This window comes from Dromaius novaehollandiae, chromosome 24 (assembly GCF_036370855.1).
Source record: "Dromaius novaehollandiae isolate bDroNov1 chromosome 24, bDroNov1.hap1, whole genome shotgun sequence".
In the NCBI taxonomy this organism is placed as follows: domain Eukaryota; kingdom Metazoa; phylum Chordata; class Aves; order Casuariiformes; family Dromaiidae; genus Dromaius; species Dromaius novaehollandiae.
This window is the reverse complement of record NC_088121.1, coordinates 7,594,478-7,612,098: the sequence shown is the minus strand read 5'-3', so window position 1 is coordinate 7,612,098 and position 17,621 is coordinate 7,594,478. Positions and strand designations below refer to the sequence as shown.

The 17,621-nt window shown below is 53.8% G+C and overlaps 1 protein-coding gene and 1 long non-coding RNA gene across 2 annotated transcripts in view; one reads left to right on the top strand and one right to left on the bottom strand.

The window, feature by feature from the left end:
• KAZN (kazrin, periplakin interacting protein) overlaps positions 1-17,621 on the bottom strand; it is a 164,293-nt gene that overhangs the window by 11,111 nt on the left and 135,561 nt on the right. The gene's annotated exons all lie outside the window — the stretch shown is intronic.
• LOC112980566 (uncharacterized) lies at positions 3,780-14,892 on the top strand. Its single transcript, XR_003258458.2, has 2 exons — positions 3,780-13,586; positions 14,569-14,892. It is a non-coding gene; the product is annotated as an uncharacterized LOC112980566 (long non-coding RNA).

Sequence of the window (17,621 nt, the reverse complement as noted above, 5' to 3'; positions counted from 1 at the left end):
TCCCTCCCAGATAAGCAAAAACCCGCTGGGCACCGAGGACCGGGAAGGGCAGGAGCGGGAAGCTGCGGCCATGCACTATTGCCCGGCGCTGGGCAGAAAGCATCGCTGAAACACGCTGCCAGCACATCATTTGCTTTCATTAAAAGCAATTTTCTGAGCTTCAGGAATAACCTGCCGGCGAGTCGGGCTGCGCTGGGACGTTTCCCCTCGGTCTCGCACGTCCGCACCTGGCTGCCACCGAAACCACGCGGAAAAGGGTAAAGTTTCAACGTGCTGCTGCAATGGCGAGTGGCGGCGGCTGGCTCAAACGCACCTTTGCTCCGGCGCCGTCCGCAACCGGTCACTCCGGAAAGGGCGGCGCGTACGGGGAAAAGGGAGCAATGTCCAGGGCCCAGGGAGCAACGTCCAGGGCCCGCCGGGATGGCAGTGGCTCGCGGGGCACCGGCCGGCGCCGCGGAGCAGCTGGGGCCAGGGAGACATAAAATACGCGTTGCATACTTGAAATGCCTCGCTCATGAAAACTGGCAAGCGCCCGCTTGGTAAATTATTTAGCCATAAAGTCACTAACTAGGAACATTCGAGCTGCCGGCTGGGGGGATTTCATTAAAGTGCTGCTGAAATCCCAGCAAAAAAAGAGAAACTGGGATAAATATGTTTCCAAGGAGCAAAACGACAGCTCGCTCAGCCCCGGCCAAAGCAACGCTATGATTTCTCAAGGGGCCGGAGAAATTTGGCTTTCCGGCACCAGCATTTGGGAAATTTTGGGGAAAGCCGAGGAGCGAGCAGGCTGCAGTCGCAGCCCGCGCCTGGAGCGCGAGCCCAGGCCCCGGGCCAAGGGGAACAGCTTGTTTCCGCGCCTTTTCCCACGCTGCGCTCGCCCAAAAATTCGCAGCGAGGGACGGCCGGTTGCCTCCAGCAGAAAAGAAAGAAATAAATTATATGCGTGTTTATACGGTTTTGAAAGTTTGCAGATTTATTTGCAGGTCAACGCCAAATGCTGGCCAGATGGTCTTCGGCAAAGTTAGGGCCTGATTTAACACCGCTGTTAATTAATTTTCTGATAATTTGTTTTCACCTGTAATTAGGAGCCGCTTCGTTCGGGAGATAACTGTGAAGTTATTCCTTGGCAAATGATTAACTGGAGCAGAAGGGATGGAGGCAGCAGGGTTTTCGCGACGGCAGCGACCGCGCTCCAAACCCCCGCGGTATTTCCCCGGCGCCGCGGAGGAAGGCGTCTGCGAAGCCCGGGATTGCCGCGGGAACGGGAGCGCTGCCAGCCCCGCGCCGGGATGCCGGCTGCGAGAGCCGGGAACGCTCTCCGGGACATGGGAAGCACCCCAACGGGCCAGTGCGGGAGGTATTTTTGCAATGCCAAACATGCAATTAGAGCTTTCAATATACCGAAAAATGTTGTAGCGCTTGCTCTCTTCCAAACTCCCCGCTGGGGCTATTGCAACGTCTCCGACGCAGAAAGCAGAAAAAGGCTTAAAAGCAGCAAACCTCGCCCAAACCACCGCCTCATGCAACGGATTTGCTGGGAAAAGCCCGCATTTCGGGTAAGAAACTTGCGCCCCGGACACGAGCACGCGGTCGCAACGGGTCGCCAAGTTTCCACCGCGTTCGCACTGCCGTCTCCAGCCGAAGAGGATTGCACGGAGAAGGAGCACTTTATTCGCGTAGAGGACATTAAAAGACTTTCTAGACTTGAGAGGGGGAATTTCAGCTTCATTTTAAAGCGGAGGGGAAAAAATGCTGCAGTGCCAAGTTTTAAGCACCTGAATAAATGATCCGCTTCTCAGAAAGTGCCATTTCCAGGCAGCTCTCGGCAATCATCGCAGAAAAAGCTGAAGTTCCAATAACTGGGAAAACAGGCCAATTATTCAGGAACTGCAGCGCGGCCTCCGTTTCTTCAAAATACAGATTGCTTGGCCAGGATTTCCATATACCTCCTAACAGCATCTACCTTAAAAGACGGCCTCTTTCACTTATTTCTTCCGGCCCCCCCGAAGCGATCAGCCCAGAGCAATGCCGACAGCCCTCCGAGCCCCTTCCAAAACGGGAGCTTCCCGCAGGTTTTGATGGAAAATGCCCCAAACTTTCCCACGTGCAAGTGCTAACGCCGCTCCGCAGACAACCCCAATGCAAAAAACGCCACCAAACTTTTTTTTTTTGGGGCATTTTTTCCCCTTGGCCTTTTCCGCCGCGGGTTCGTCCCCCCACCGCGACGGAGCCCCGCGACTGCAGCAGCCCGAGCGCCCAGCGGCGCCGGAGGGATCTCCGCGTCTCCCGCGGCAGCTTTCAGAAACGTTGCAAACGGGCAGCTACGAAATTAATGCATTTCAAATATTTCCCAGACTAATTGATGAAAACTACAATTCACACTGCAATAATTAGCCGCTAATTATATTGCAGCTGATAGCATTAAACTTCCATGACACTGTCAGATTCTGCAGCCTCCACGCTCTAAGCGCTGAGCAGCGCTAATGGACAATGTAAATAGTGGGGGGGGGGGTTGGTGTTTAAAGCATCTACGATAAATATCCCCCCAGAGCGTTTGGGGCGGATGTTTCCGCTGCGGAGCCGGTAAATCCCGTCCCTGGCTCTCCGTGCTGGAGCAGACCCGCCGGGACGTGCCGCAGGCAGCAGAGCCCGGGCTGCACCAGCCCGTCTCACCGCCCGGCGAACCCCCCCGGCTGCCCCCTCGCAAGGAACCGCGTCGCCCGAGGGGCTACAACGTCTACACGACTTTTCCATCATCCTTGTGTTGCTTTAAATCCGTGCAACGGGGGAAATCCGCGCTGGGCAGAAACAACAGGTCCTCAGCTAAGAAGCCCTGCTCCTTTTTCGCAGCAAGCGGCTCCTACGCAGCGCGAGGTTTAGGTAAACCACAGCTACCAGGGAAAAAGCGATGCAGGAGTCACCACGGAAATTTATGCTCCAATCTCACTTTTGGTGTCGCTTCTGCAAGTTTGCCGGCAGGACGATGCGCGCTAGCAGGAAGGGAGCACACACACACACACACACACACACACACACACACACACACACACACACATGCGTGCAAACAAAGCTGGAACCGGGACAGCGTGCATCTGCCAGGCCCGGTGCCCAAAAGCCTGTGAATTCGCCCCAAGCTGCGCTCACCTGCGAGCTCGCCGCGTCCCCCCCGCGGCGTCGCTCCCCGGCCCCGCGAGCATCACCCCGAGGCCCCCAGGCCCCCGGCACAGCCCTGCCGGAGGGGTCCCGCGGCCGAGCCGGAGCGTTCCCGCAGCCAGGCCGATTCCCGCGGCCTGGCCAGCCGATTCCCGCGGCCGAGCCGGACAGTTCCCGCGGCCCGGCCAGATGGTTCCCGCACCAAGCCGGAGCGTTCCCGCGGCCAAGCCGGAGCATTCCCATGGCCAAGCCGGAGCATTCCCGCGGCCAAGCCGGAGCATTCCCGCGGCCAAGCCGGATGGTTCCCGCGGCCAGGCCGGACGGTTGCCGTGGCCGAGCCGGAGCGTTCCTGCGGCCGAGCAGGCGCGTTCCCGCGGGAGCATCCGCCGGCAGCCCCGAACAATAGGCCGGGCCTGGCGGACAGCCCGGCGCGCAGCGCGGCAGGGGCACGCACGTACCCGGCTTGCTCTCCTCGCGGTCCGATTTCATGGCGGAGCCGGGGGGTGGGAGGGGGGTGTCCAAGCCCCGCCGCCCCCCGAGCGCGGCGCTCCCGCGGAGGGCCGGAGCGGCGGCTCTGTCACCCCGGCTGGCTCCGGCGGCCTCTCCCCTCCCTTCCCTCCGCAGACTCCTCCCCGGCACGGCAGGAAGTGCGGCGGGCGCTACCTGCGCCGGGAATTTGACCCCTCCGCAGGTCGCAGCCGTCCCCGGTCCCAGGCCTTCCCCCCGCCGGCCTCCTCCTGGCTCCGGGTGCCGCGGGAGGCTCCGCGGCAGCATCCCGCAGCGATGCCGGAGCGAGCGGGCACGGCCGAAGGCAGCAGCCCCCCGTTTCGCCGACCGCATCGGTTCAGTGGGAAATAGCCCAATACCACGCTTACTTATTTCTCGATTTTTTTAAACATAGGCCGGCTGTGAATGCATGAGCACCGGCAATCGAAACGGCACGTGGCATCGTCTCACGCGCAGGGAAACTGAGGCACGCCGGGAGGAGCGGCTCGCCGAGGCCAGCACTGAACGCAGGGGCCCCGTTTGCTTGCACGAGCCCCCCGGGCGCACGGGGCTGCGGCACGTCTGCCGACGCGGGTGTCCGAGCGGGGACGCCGGGGCCCGGCTGCCGGGGAAACGCGGGGCCAGAGGAGCTAAATCCTGCAAATCCGCTCGCTTCGTTGCGTTTGCAAGGGGGAGAGAGGGCTGAACCACACCTCTCCTCCAGGACGGGATGAAAAAATAGCAGTACTTACAGAACCAGTTCCACCCGAACGGGAAAATATTCAGCGTTAAATTACGTCAGTGCTTTCCTTAACCCCTGCTTAGTCCTGGCCGCGGGACCCGCGGCTGCAGCCCGTGGGCAGACAAGCCGGGGAGACGGGGGGCCGAGGGGGGCTGCCCCCCACGGCCGAGGCTGGAGGTTTAGGATGAAGAGGTGGTTTCTGACCCGCCGAACGCTGCGTGGGGAGGCCGGTCTCCCCCGGCTGCACCCAACGCTTGCTCATCCCCACCGCGACCTCCGGCCAAGCCACCGAGGTGGCCCCGCGCCGGCAGCACCCAGCCCGACGCCGAAGCTCCCGCCGAGCCGATCCCGGGCGAGCGGCCCAAGCTCCCGGCGCTCCTCCCCGGGAGGGGAGGCACGTGATTAAGCGGGCAGGAAGGTCGGCGCTGGCGTGTCGGCTCTTGCTCACCTACCGTGGACCTCTGCTTGGCCAACCAGCGTTACTCGCGCCTGCAACACCACCCTTCTCGCTCCTTCTCCAACACACGGGTCTTCTTCTGAGACCTCTTCCTGCTCCTAATCCTGGAGCGCAGCAGCTGGCTGGGAAAACGAGCGACCAAGAAGCTCCTGCAAAGATTTATGTATCTCCATCCGTGTTTTCATCCCTTCTGTCTCTAAAAGGGCAGTTTAAGGCGCCGGTGCAGCTCGACATAAGCCCACACAGCTCTGCTTTGGGAGGTGATTGAGCCTGGTCCTAAACCCGCTAGATTTCTTGCACCATAAACTTCAAATTGTCTCCGTTTTCCGCAGGACCAATTATTATTTTTAAGCCCTTATTTTTCTAGTGCTGCCCCTCTTTCCTCCCAAATGTAGTAGTTAAGAACACGAGGACAAAGGTGCCGGACAGAACAGCATTTCCCGCGAAAATAAGATTTCTAAAGGGGAAGGAGGAAAAGAAAGGCTGCTTTTGAGAAAAGCCACCAGCATCTTAAATTGAAAAGCTGCATTTGCATTGCGGTGACAACTGCTTTCATACAGCCCAGCTTGGGCATCGGGTACAAGCACAAAAACAGCTCTAACGACAAGGGGTAGCATGGCCCGGAAACCAGCAGATTTAACCCAAACGACATCCCGGGGCAGAATATGAGCAATTCCAGAAGAAAATACCCCAAAAGGCAGCCACGCGGTGACGGCGCGAGCATAATAACAGCATCCCGCGGCTGAAGAGGAGGCACGGCGACGCTTGAGGCAGGGCCGGTATTTCCCAGGATAAGGGGAAGCGGCCGGCGCTCCTCGCCGACGGGAAGACGACCCGGCCCAGGCCGGCGAGAGGAAGCTGGGGATGAACGAGTGTATTTTTGCCCGTTGAGTCACTTCCGGCGGACCCGGCTCGGCGCTCGCGTTGCCGCGCGTTTCGCCTCGGAGAGGTCGCGGCTGCTCCGGGACGCATCCGTCCAGCCCGCGGCCGGCTCGGGAAGGCGGCGGGGCGGCTTGGACGGCCGCACGGGACCTACCCCCTGCCACCTCCACGCTCACACCACCTCTGTCACCGCGGGCCAGCAGCCGCAGCCAGCTCGGTGCCGCGAGTACGGCCGCGCCGGTCCTGCGTTTTCCTCGCTTCCCATTTCGCTCGTGTTTTTCCCAAGTTAAAGCGAGCCGGCGCAGCTGCCTTTCGCGCGCGGGGCTCCCCGGCTGCCCTCCAGCCAGAGGAGACCTCAGTTCACACGGCAATTAGACGATTTGCAGGAGAAAAAGCCACCCAGGGCAATTAGACGTGAAAAACTCCCGTTTGCAGGAGGCTGGTGCCTGCGACAGCAGATGGCCAGAGCGCCGGTGCCGGGAGGAAAAGCCTCGCTCGTGCCCTTGCTCGGTGCCTTTCCTTAGGCACCTGCTGCGGCTTGTTTCCGAAGAGCCCCGACGAGCCTTTGCAGAGGGTCAGCATCGCACCCGGGCACCGCTCGCGCCTCGCTGGGGCCGGTCCTTTCCAAGCTGGATCCGCTCTCCAGAACAGAGCTAGGCATAAAAAACAAATTGCTGCAAGCCACTAACAAATATCCATCGCCTGGAACAAGAAAATGAGGAGACCTCTTAAAAGCAAGGCACACGTGCCCCTTACCCTCTGCTTTATTGAAACTACAAATACACGTTTTCGCTTGCTTTTTGCTATAGAACATTTCTTCTCCTGAGATGGAAAAGCAACACGAGATGGAAAAGCAACAGCATTACCCTGACACTGCATCAAGGGCAGCAGCGACCTTTAAAAACAACGCGAGCGTCATATCTGAAAGGAGACCCTCGAGGCCAAGGACACCGTTCCCTCGCTCTGCAGGAGCGCCCGGACCCCCTGAAAGGGGAGAAATCATTCAAGAGGCTACGTCAGGAAAATATGATGCTAAAAAGCTAAAAAAGCAAACAAAAAAAATAGACTGCAGCACGCCGGTTTTAAGGTAATAACGTGAATCAACTCACGGCCGCCCCGGCAAGGCCCAGGGTGGGCACCGTGGTGGGAAAGCTGCCTCCGGCCCCGGCTCCTTCCCCGCTCTGACTGCGCTGCAAAACGAAGCGAGAAGCCGTTTCAGAGCAGAGCCGGTTCCTTCCTTCAGCTCCTCGTTCAAAACAAACTTTTCTTCAAATTGACACATTTTTGTCAAACACTTCACTTTTGACAAATTGGTGTTAGCGCGAGAAAAGCGCTCGGCTGGGGAATTTCCAAGCACTCTGGGAAGCATCAGTCTCGTTTTACAGACGTGGAAAAAAACCCCCAAAAGTGTGACAGCGGCGAGGTCGCACGCCTCCCACCCCGCCGCAACGCCGGGCGATGGGAGACCCTGAGCTCCAAGGGCTCGGTGCCACCCCGGCGCTCAACTGCCCCTGTTTCTCCACCAAAAGGGTGCTGCTCCTGCTTTATACCACGGCGAAGAGGTCTCAGAAGAGAGGGAATTTGGTTAAAAAGAGAAAACAAATAAAAATTATCCTAATCAGCATTCAAAGACAGTCACTGGAAAAAAGGAAAGGGAGGGAGCACGTGATGCATGGCTGGGCGTCATTGTGGAGCGCTTCGTCTTTATCTCCTAAGGATAAAAATCCACCACCAAGTTCAAGAGGGGACGTAAAGATACTGCAGTGCCAGAGCTCAGGGGCTGCTATGAAAGCAACACGACGACTCACATATTTAATAAAAGATGTCAGATTTAGGCTTCAAATGTGTACGACGGTGCCCTGGTCCGGAGAATAATTTAAGTTTCACGTTAATAATACGAAAGGTCCCAACTAGTTTCGTGTTGTTTAAGTGCTTTTTTCTCAGCAGTCACGAGTGCCGGATCTTCAGGCGGCATAAATCAGGACGGCTCTTTCGCCTGAGGGCAGCTATCCTGATTTACACAGGCCAAAGGCCTGCTGTAAGAGGATGGGAAAAAAACGTATTTTAAATGGAGCTCAGTCCACTTGTGCCAGCAAAATATGTGTTTGTGTTAGCTACATATTTCTTTTCTTCCCCGGGGAAAATCTAAATAAATAAAGCACTGGAAAGAACTGGCAATCAAATCATACCAAATGAATCCATCCTCATGAAAAACAAGCGAGCAAAGCAGGATAATGTTACCCAAGCTCACTTTAGAAATGATTTGTTCGTTTTATTTGTAGGCATTTCCGTAGCTGCTCATCACCATAACGCCTGAGCAGAAAAGGCAGCAGCCGCTTTTGTCGTTGTCCAGATACTTAATCTCGAGAGTCTATTTGCACGGATTTTGTGTTTCCAGGCTGTTCATACCATCTTGCTCAATGTCCACCCTCCAGCTGACATCAGCGGAGAGCAAGGGACTTTTTAGTGGGTAGAAAGGGATTGCACGGAAAGGGAAGCCAAGCACCAAACCTTTGGGGAAGTTCAGCCCCCTCCACGCAACACCGGCACAGCAGAGGTGTAGGAAGAGTTTCAACCAGCAAAGAGCGGAAAAGGCAACAAGAAGCTGTCCCACCAGCGCACGAGCAAACGCGAAGCAGTTGCTTCGGTCTTTGCAACGAGGTATTAATTACACAGCAATCAGAACGCAAATGGAGACTGGAGCGGTCACTTGGGACACGTCTGTCTCTCCACGAGCCACCGCGAGCTCACACGGTGGTTGCCCTCCATGGAAAACTGCATCCGTTTCACACTGCGCCTATATTTAGGTGCAGTTCCCAAGGGCTCCTTCTCCACGGCCAAGACAAGCAGCAAAACGAACCAGCCCAAGAGCACACCAGAAGAGAGAGAGCAGACAAATCCTGGAGCCAAGTGTCCGAATGCCACCCCACCAGGTGCCTGCCTGGGAAAAAACGGAGCAAAGGAGGGAGACGAAACAGAAAAGCTTGGATCAGAGAAGCATCAGGACCATGCAATGCTCTTCAGTGTCAGTTCACTCCTGGCAACGCTCCTCCGTGTTGAGTCCACCCGAGTCTCCTCTACTTGAGCTTGCAGAAGAATCCACAGTCTAAGTAAAAGGCTTGCTCTTGTTTCATCTAGTTTAATACAGTAGCATCGACTGACCCAGATACACTTGAAAACGTAAGGAATAATTTTATTAACCAGGTTTGAATTTCAGCTGATTTCTACTGCGTGTTGGTTTTGCTCTCAGTGTAATTCTTCCACGATTGCAATCCTACACCTCCATCCATCGGGATTTAATTTCGAGGAGGCAAAGGTAAGCGCAGACACAGCTGCACCGTTTACACTGGGACTGCCAAATAACGAAGCCGAGGGTAGGAGACGTCTGGATCTGTGATGCTTGCTCGGTCCCAACCGATTCACAGATCACTGGACCAGCAACATTCGTCATTGCCCTGAGACTCACCCGAAAGCCTGCAACGTGCAGGGGAACGGGACAAGGTGCTCAGCACGGCCAGCGGCGAGCTTTACAATATTGATGAGGGACTCAGAAACGTGGGCACTCTTCGAGGACTTTGAACTTCTAAACCCCATCAGAATCAATATTTTTCCTCTTAAAAAACGCTGCGAGAAAAGTACATCTAATAGAGATTCAGTGTTATTCTGCATTTTACATTATTCATTGAATCTCATCCTATGTCATGCTGCAGCGCATATATTACCATACGTGATGACAAAGAAATTACACTACTGCAAATACACGATAAAGCAGCAGCCTTGGCTACTAACTGCACACCAAACTGCCAAACTCTAATTAGTAATATGTAATTAAGCTCACATACACGGAGGTTGTGCCAGTGGCTTTACAGAAGCCCCAGGACCAGGCTCAGGACCGGCCTCATTTTCCAGGCAAGCGACAGCGCAACGAAGCAAGAGGATACCTATACATACAATTAAATGTATACATCGAATATTGCAGCACTATCATTAATTACAAAAAATTCTCACTTCTTCTGAATCCCACCCATCTTGGCCTCAGCAAATACGTTGCCCCAAGGAGGTTTCCTTTCGAAGGGAAGGAGGGAAGGTCGTCCCTGGCACGCTGCCCCGATGGAAATACCCAAAAAGAAGAAAGCCTACCAGGAAAGGCTAATAATTTATATACATGCATACGTTATATATGTAAAACTGTGCTTCTGTTTCTAAAATCAAACTAATTTGCATCCTCAATAACATGCATGGTGTGAATGGGGTTGAAGGCAGGCAAGAATTTGGACACACTTTACTAACCAGACGCTAGTGCCTCTTTTTGAAGCCGCACTTGAGCTTTCACCGAGAGTTTCAAATAGGCAATTCTAATGATCCCTCTTCATTAACGACCCGGTTCCCTCTGCAGTTGAATGCACGTTGAAAAAATCCAGGGTAGAAAATGTCCTTTTACAATATCAACTTTGAAAAGGCGCAATTTGCCATTTGCCTGCTTTTCTGGCCATCTAAAAACCGCAAACTGATCCTAGCGAAAGTTAACCATAATCTCGATTTAATAGTGCAATCCTATGGCTGCTCTAGGGCAGAATTCAGCCAAATGAAGGTAAACGCGTGGACGGACGCAACAAGCCACTACCACGATACTACTTGAGGCTGTGAAAAGCAACAGGGTTTGCGGGTGTGCACAAGTGAAGATGGCAAGCGGCAATGCAGAACGATGCGAGAAGATGGTTTCTGGTTGTTTATGGGAATCACAAAAAAGACAAAAATGGCTGAAAAAGCCTCCGAGGCAGGGTGGGGAAGCCCTGCAGCCCGGGTTGCTCGCGGGCCACCGCTGGGGAGGGGACATCGGAGCCGATGGGCGCCCGAAGCACGGCAGCTGGACGGACGGACCTGTGACCGGCACGCCACGGCGGAGCCCGTCCTCCTACTGTCTGCCTAGAAAACAGGCTATAAATGCCTCAACGCCCTCCAAAATCCATCCCTACTAACTTAGGGGACAGGTTTCATCGTCCAAAGCAACACAGTAAAAATCATTACTAAGTGACTAAGAGCTGCAATTTCTGAAGCTTTTCTCTCCTACAAGCCTGCAAGGACCAAGTGCCGGACGAGCGCCCCAGGTCCAGGTGTTCGACCTCTCCGGGCACGACTACAAAACCGCGAGATATCTTCGAACGTATCAACTTAAATCACATTTTGAAAAGGGAACTCGGGCCCTTAGGTCACTTCACACTTTGGATGGTTTTATCTCCCATTCCTGCAAAACCCAGATGACTCTGCGCGCGGGCCGGAGAGCCAGCACCGCTCCCTTCCGTGACGGCCCGGAGAAACGCCTTTGCGGGAGCCATCCGTCATCTTCGGGCGCTTTTGTTCCTCTAAGTGCTTCGATTCACATTCGCACTTCGCTCCACCATCCATAATCAGGAGCTTTCGGCCTCAATTGCGCCGCCAAAACCTGCAGAAGCATTCAGTCCTACGAAAGGGGTTTTCAACGCCTACAAACTCCCTCTCTCCGTTCGCTGTCAGCTTGTTTGCAGAAACTCGGTGCCATTAGGTTTCCTGACGGTACAGAAGAGCTATCGAGAAAAAGCTACGGAAAAAATGGTTTTATGCAGAACTGGCACAGGGGAGAAAGCCCTGGCCGTGGGCTGCTTCTCCTGTTTCTTCACCACCACCGCAGCTTTATTCCCGCGCTGCCGTACGCGTACAACGTCACAGCGGCTGCTTCTGCAGGACGGAGCGGGCCGTTTCCCCGCACCTCTGCTCCGAAGGTGAAGCTTATGGTTTTCAGCTTTCGACTTCACGATCTCTGTAGCTGAATGCCCATTTTTGAATAGCTAATAGTGGAAAAAGTAAACAGTAGCAATCCTAGGAGACAGGTACCTCAGAAGCAATCATTTCACCTGAAAACTAAATGTGATCAAGAATCACTTAAGCGATTCGTCAGCACCGCTCCGCAGCAGGACTCGCCGGCGCTGCTTCCCTGGCTGCGGGCCAGCTTTCTTTGGGAAAGCACGGAAAGATGTATTTTTAACGTTTCATAAAGTGGTTTTGTCTTCCCCTAGATGGATGGAACAGGAAAGGGGAAAAAAAGGCACTTTGTAATTGTAACACTAAATCTGCTTCTATCAGAGCCCGGATCGGCGTGCCGGGGCTCTGAGCTGATTTATGGCCCTGCTTCAGGAGGGGGAAGCAGGGAAAGAAAAAAGAAAAGAAAAAGATCAAGCGCTGATCCAGACTCCACCTTGGCTCCAGTTGCCACTTATTTAACATTTCACACTTCCCGGGTAGAAGTAATAACGCCAGGAAACCCCCCAATATTTTTCTTCATTCTCCTCCCTGCTCTATGTACTGCTCCCAGAAGACCTCACAGACTCGAAACTCTTCAGAGCTATTTTTCGCCTTAGGAAACCAGGGAGGTTTTCAGCATTTCAGATGTTACGTCCTTTGCCTTAGACGCGCTGGGACAGCTCCTGACGTCCCGCGGGGCTTCGGCAGAGCCGCCCGCTCAGGGCCACCGGCAGCCCTGGGTTTCAGCCAGCGACAGCCAGCAGGACTTCAGAGCATGCAGGTCCAGGCAGCGATACGATGAACGAACGGCTCGATAAGATAAACCCCCCCCTTCCTGTGGAAGCGCGGTTCGCCCTCGCCCCTCCAGGATCACCAACATTTGATGCCATCTGAAAGCAAACAAAACCGTCCCGGAGCGACGGTCGAGACGGAAACACTCTGGGCTTCTGCCGAGGAGTTCAGCCCTTGCAATCTGCCCCGTAATTCGGCTTGCCATTCCTGGCACCTTCAGGAAACGGGCTGGATTTTGAAATAACCTTACCGAACATCAACTCGGCGCTATTGAAATGCAGAGCGCGGCGAAGACTGATGATCTCGGGCAGCTCCGGAGACAACAACCCGATCGCCCAACGCACGGGTATTCATTACCGCTAATTCTCTCTTATTGGAGAAGAAGGAGGAAAAGAAAAGCGAGCGGTCAACAAGGAAACAAAGCCCTCTTTAGCAGCCCAGCTTGCCAAGCCGCGTCCGATAAGAGCGGTCCAGAAAGCGGGCAGAAAGCGAGGACCGCCAGCCGGCCGGCAGTGACCCGGCGGGCAAAGCTCGCTGCAGCCGCCTGCCAAGAGGCGCCCGCGGCCAGGAGCGAGGCAGCCGCCCAGCAGCCTGCAAGGCAGCCGCGGCAAAAAACCAGCCTGGGAACACCAGAATAAGTCAGTGCAGGGCTGACCCGGGAGCCAGCGCTGCTGGCACCCAAAGCTTCGCTCCTGCCCCAACGCCGCGCTTGCAGAGCTGCCCGGGGACCATTTGAGAGCAAACAAGCAGAACGCACCACTACTTACACACGCATTTTTTTTTAAACACCTGTAGTCAAATATAAGCTTCATTTTATACCAATTAATCCTATAGCCAGCGATTTTCTTCTGCTGCTCTTCAGCTACTTGGGAAATCCTCCCGAAAGAGCGCTCGGGGTTAAACGGGGATTACGTTGTTTAGCGAGGCAGTTATACTGCCTCCGATAAGAGGATCTAATCCTGAATGGAGAAGCGTCAGCTCTACGGATATTTGCAAGCAAAAATTAAAATGCTGATAGCGTCCGGCGCGTGCCTTATCCCGAAGGAGCGGAAGAGAGGTATTTGATCTGACTCTGTCTGAGGAAGGAGAGCGGGGCTCCGTGGTCGAAGGCAGCATCGCCTGGTACCCAGGAGCAAGCCGAAACGCGTTGGCTTCCTTCAGAGCCTGGGAGTTTCTCCTACCACCTGGATGAGGCCCGCAGCCGCGGAGATGACGCCGACGTCCCATCACGGCCAGCTCCAGCTCCAGGCTTTATACCGGCACCACCGGCTCCCCTGATGCTGGGGCGAGATGCAGGTCGGACGCCGCGTTTCCCGGTGCCCCTCAGTTTTCCAAGGCCACTCTTTCCTGAATAATTTATCATCACTTAATGGCAGCTTTTATACACGCAAGTCTTTTTAATTTGCATTGTTTGATTTGCAATCAAAGCCATGTTTTGCAGAACAAGGTGGCAGGGAGCAAAAAATATCTGCAAGAGATTATCAAAACCAAATATATTCGGTTATCTCCCTTTCTCCCCGTTCCCTTCTTATCTAACCCCAAATATCCTTCAAGATGCAGTTAAGCAGGCGCTTAACTCTCCCCTGCGGCACTAAAGGTGCAAGCCCTGGGTTTCTGCCTGTCCAACACCGCCCTTGGGTTTATCCGTGCTGCTGAAGCGCGAGCAGCCCGCGTGCCTGCACAGCTTTTGATTTTTTATTTTTTTAACCTTTCTGCAAATTTGCCCTCCGAGCTCAGCTCCGCATCTTGGAAATAACAAGGACAGAGTTTAATCGCAAGCTGCTTTTCAGCTAACAGCCTGCTTTACTTCCCTATGACAGCATCGCCGCTGCAGAACACCCTTAAAATGCCGCCGTGCTCTGAAAACTGGCATTTGTGGTTCCACAAGTGGTTTTCTTCCCCCTTCTGCCGCATCAAAATACACAAAATAAACACAATCTCACGATTCCAGCCACTCTCCAAATCCCCAACTGTATAACCTCGCAGCTCAAAAAAAAAAAAAAATATATATATATATATATCCATAATTACTTAATCGAAAGAGAGTGCTTGCAGTGAAAACAGGCGGGTGAATGTCCTCCGAATGGTAAAGGTTATCAAAATATCAGGGCTCGGACAAGCGGGGCTGTGGGAGCATCTCCCTCTAATAACCAGCAGCGAAGCAATCCCTTCCAGGGCAACGGGGAGGAGATAAAGAATTTCTTCCTCCGGTGGCAATAAATCAAAGGGCTCCGTTTAGCTGATGGAAATTGATTTTTCTCCCTTTCTTTGCACTTAGGAAAAAAAAAGCAGGACCACGGGAAGAGTCTCCAGACATGACCGAGCCAAAGCAACACTGGAGAAGAAAATCGCCGGGACTTCAGCGCAGACCGGCGACACACGGTCCCTGTTGGACTGCTCTGGACCATCTTTTTTATTTATTTATTTTTTTAAATGTGCACGGAGCCCAGGGAAGCGGCTCATACGTGAAGGAGATCGATTCTTCTCCCACTCACCGAACTCTTCATGAAGAGTTATTCAAATCCAATGATTTTTCTTCCCTTTTTGTATTTAGCATATTGCAGCCACAGGATGGCGGAAAATAAAAAACCCATCAGATTGATTTGGCCTCATTTTAAATCCCGACGATACTCTGAGGCTGCCTGATGTATAGCCGGTGGTCTGGCTTAACAGGTTAGAAACTTCCCCCCGTTTTCTCACTATTGACTTTTACAGCAGAGCGTAACATTTTTAATGACAAATAAATTGATAGAGATGCATCACTGCGAAGAAACCGTGACCTACTCATCTGCGAGCTGCAGAGGCTTCTTCTCCTGGAAGGGGCTGTTTTGGATGAAACCCTGCCTTTCCGCGGGATTTCATCCCCCCGTTCGGAGCGGTGGATAATGCACACGCTTTGCAGAAGCGAAATGCAGACGTGCCCTTTGCGCGACGCTGCTGCGGAGGCAGCGCTGGCTCGGCTCTGCCTCCCTCCCACGCACCTCCCCTGCTGCGGTCCCCGCCGCCGCTAACCGCTGCTCTCCGGTTCCCAGGAGAAATCGGCTCGATTTACCTGGAAATGTTTTCTTTAAAAAAAAAAAAAAAAAAAAAAAAAAAAAAAAAAAAAAAAAAAAAAAAAAATCAACTCCCTGCTTGCAGCCGCTCCGACCAAAGCTCCCGCTAAAGCGCGCCGGGCCGAGCGACCTCCCTGCGTCCCAGGCGGCCGCCCCGACCCCGGCTGTCGCTGCAGACACGAGGCTGGCAGCAAAGTGGCAGGTTTCCTCGGTACCACAGTAATTAGCAAGAATAAATCAATCTCTCTCCTTTTCCCCCCTCCTTCTTCAGCTTTTGCATTGACAATTAGGGTGGGAAAAAAAAAAAAGGAGTTTCTGCATTACTGAGGCTACATCCAAGGAACTGAGGGCAAATGTGGGCCACTGCACATCTGAAGGAGGGGGAGATAACGTCAGCTATCGGAAAGCATCTCTGGAGGGCAATTACTGTGCTTGGAAAATAATAAAAAGATCTTTACTGTCTTCCAAGTCGCCTCTGGCCCAAAGGGCGCAGCAGGATCCAGTTCCAGCGGACCTAAAAAACGACCTGACGGCACCAAAGCCAACTTTCCAGGCATCTCGGATCAGAGGAAAGGAAGAAAAATCCCGCAAGAAAGGACCTGTCTCCTTCGCCCAGTGCTGACCGAACTGCATCGCGCTGATGAATGCGCAGCATTTCCAAGCGACGCGCAGCAGAACCCCCCCCCAAACCGCAGCCTCGCCCTCCCCAAAGCCCCTGCCTCCCTCTTTAACAACTCATTATCGCATTAGGAAGCACAAGCACACCGGATTATGGTATTTAGCAACATTATGGTGGATTTGAGCCAGCCTTCCAGAAAGCCTTCTGCCTTCCTGCTCCGACCTGGCCCGGGGGGGCTCCGGCCCCAGCCGCAGGCGTTGCGTGCCGGGGCACTAGCAAATATCCCTAGCTGTACATCAGTAAATATATATATATAAATATATGTATATTTGTGTGTCTATATAGTATATTTAGTAAATATTATATATATATATATGTTTAGCAGACACACACAAACGCATATATATATAACACCGCAAACTGGGAATTTCAGACCACGGGATTCGCTGGCTGCTTTCACTCAGCCAAGTAGATTATAAAATCCTGCAGCAGCAAAATAAACAGCTTACAGCAAACAACAGGCTTAGCGCGGCGGTACTTACACTCTCTGGCTACGGCTCGGGCCGGGCATCGCCCAGGCCGCCCGCCCCGGCCCCGTGCCCACGCCAGCGGCACCGCAGCCGAGGATGCTCCTCTGCTCGGTCCCATCCCACCAAGCCACCCCCAGGCTCTAGGACGGGCTTTAAGTGCTCCCAGATGTCACGCCCGTCTCCAAGGCCCCCTGCTAAGAGGAAAATTGAATACTTGGTGGAGAAAGCAGCGCTGGCTCCATACCCAAAACTGGTGAACGCACAAAAAACTCAAAATGAAAAATATGCTTTCCTCCACCTCTTCTCAATTATAGCTGCAGCTGAGGTTTCATGCCAACAGAATTAAAAAGAAATGAGAGCAGAAGCATCCTTTTAAAGTGAAACAAGATTCAGTATTTTTTAAATAAGTGCATGAGAGAGAAAAGTTGCATTTTATGCTTTTCCTCCAGCATTTTCACACTGACCTCCTCTCAGCCACATTGAATTAGAGATGTCCAGCTCCATCACGGCTTACTTCGTCTAAACAGGATTTGGGGTCCCAAAGGGCCGCTGCAGAATATCACGTTTAAAGGGAGATGTTAAGCAAGACGTCAGGAACGATCCTGGACGCGTTAATGCGCCAAGGAGCAGGCTGCTTCGCCGCCCCGCTCTTCTTTGGGGACACAATCCTGCAGACTTAAGAACCACATCAAAACCAGAAGGCCCACTCGCTTGCTCAACTTAACTTCATACAACCTGTCCCCATAGTTTCCCACTGGGAACTATTGCCAGGAAACCTAGGATGCTATTTCCTAGCTGGAAATGAAGTACCGGCCCGGAGGACCAGGACCAGGAGCTCCTGACGGGCTCCAGTCCCACCTCACAAGCCCTCGGCCCCTTCACCAGCCCAGCGCTACCCCAGGGGTAGGAACAACACCTCTAGGAACGAACTGGAGAAATCTGAACAGCGAGATAACCCCAAAGATGGGCAAAACCCAGCGTGGAGGGTCGCCCCAAGGCCATGGAGGAGGTCTCCTCCCCGAGCCACGCTGCCCAGACCCAGGCGCTTCTCGGCCTTTTCTGCTCGACCCCTCGCCAGTCGGCGAGAAATATTTCAGGCTTAAACGAGGCTCCGAGATGCCTCGAGATC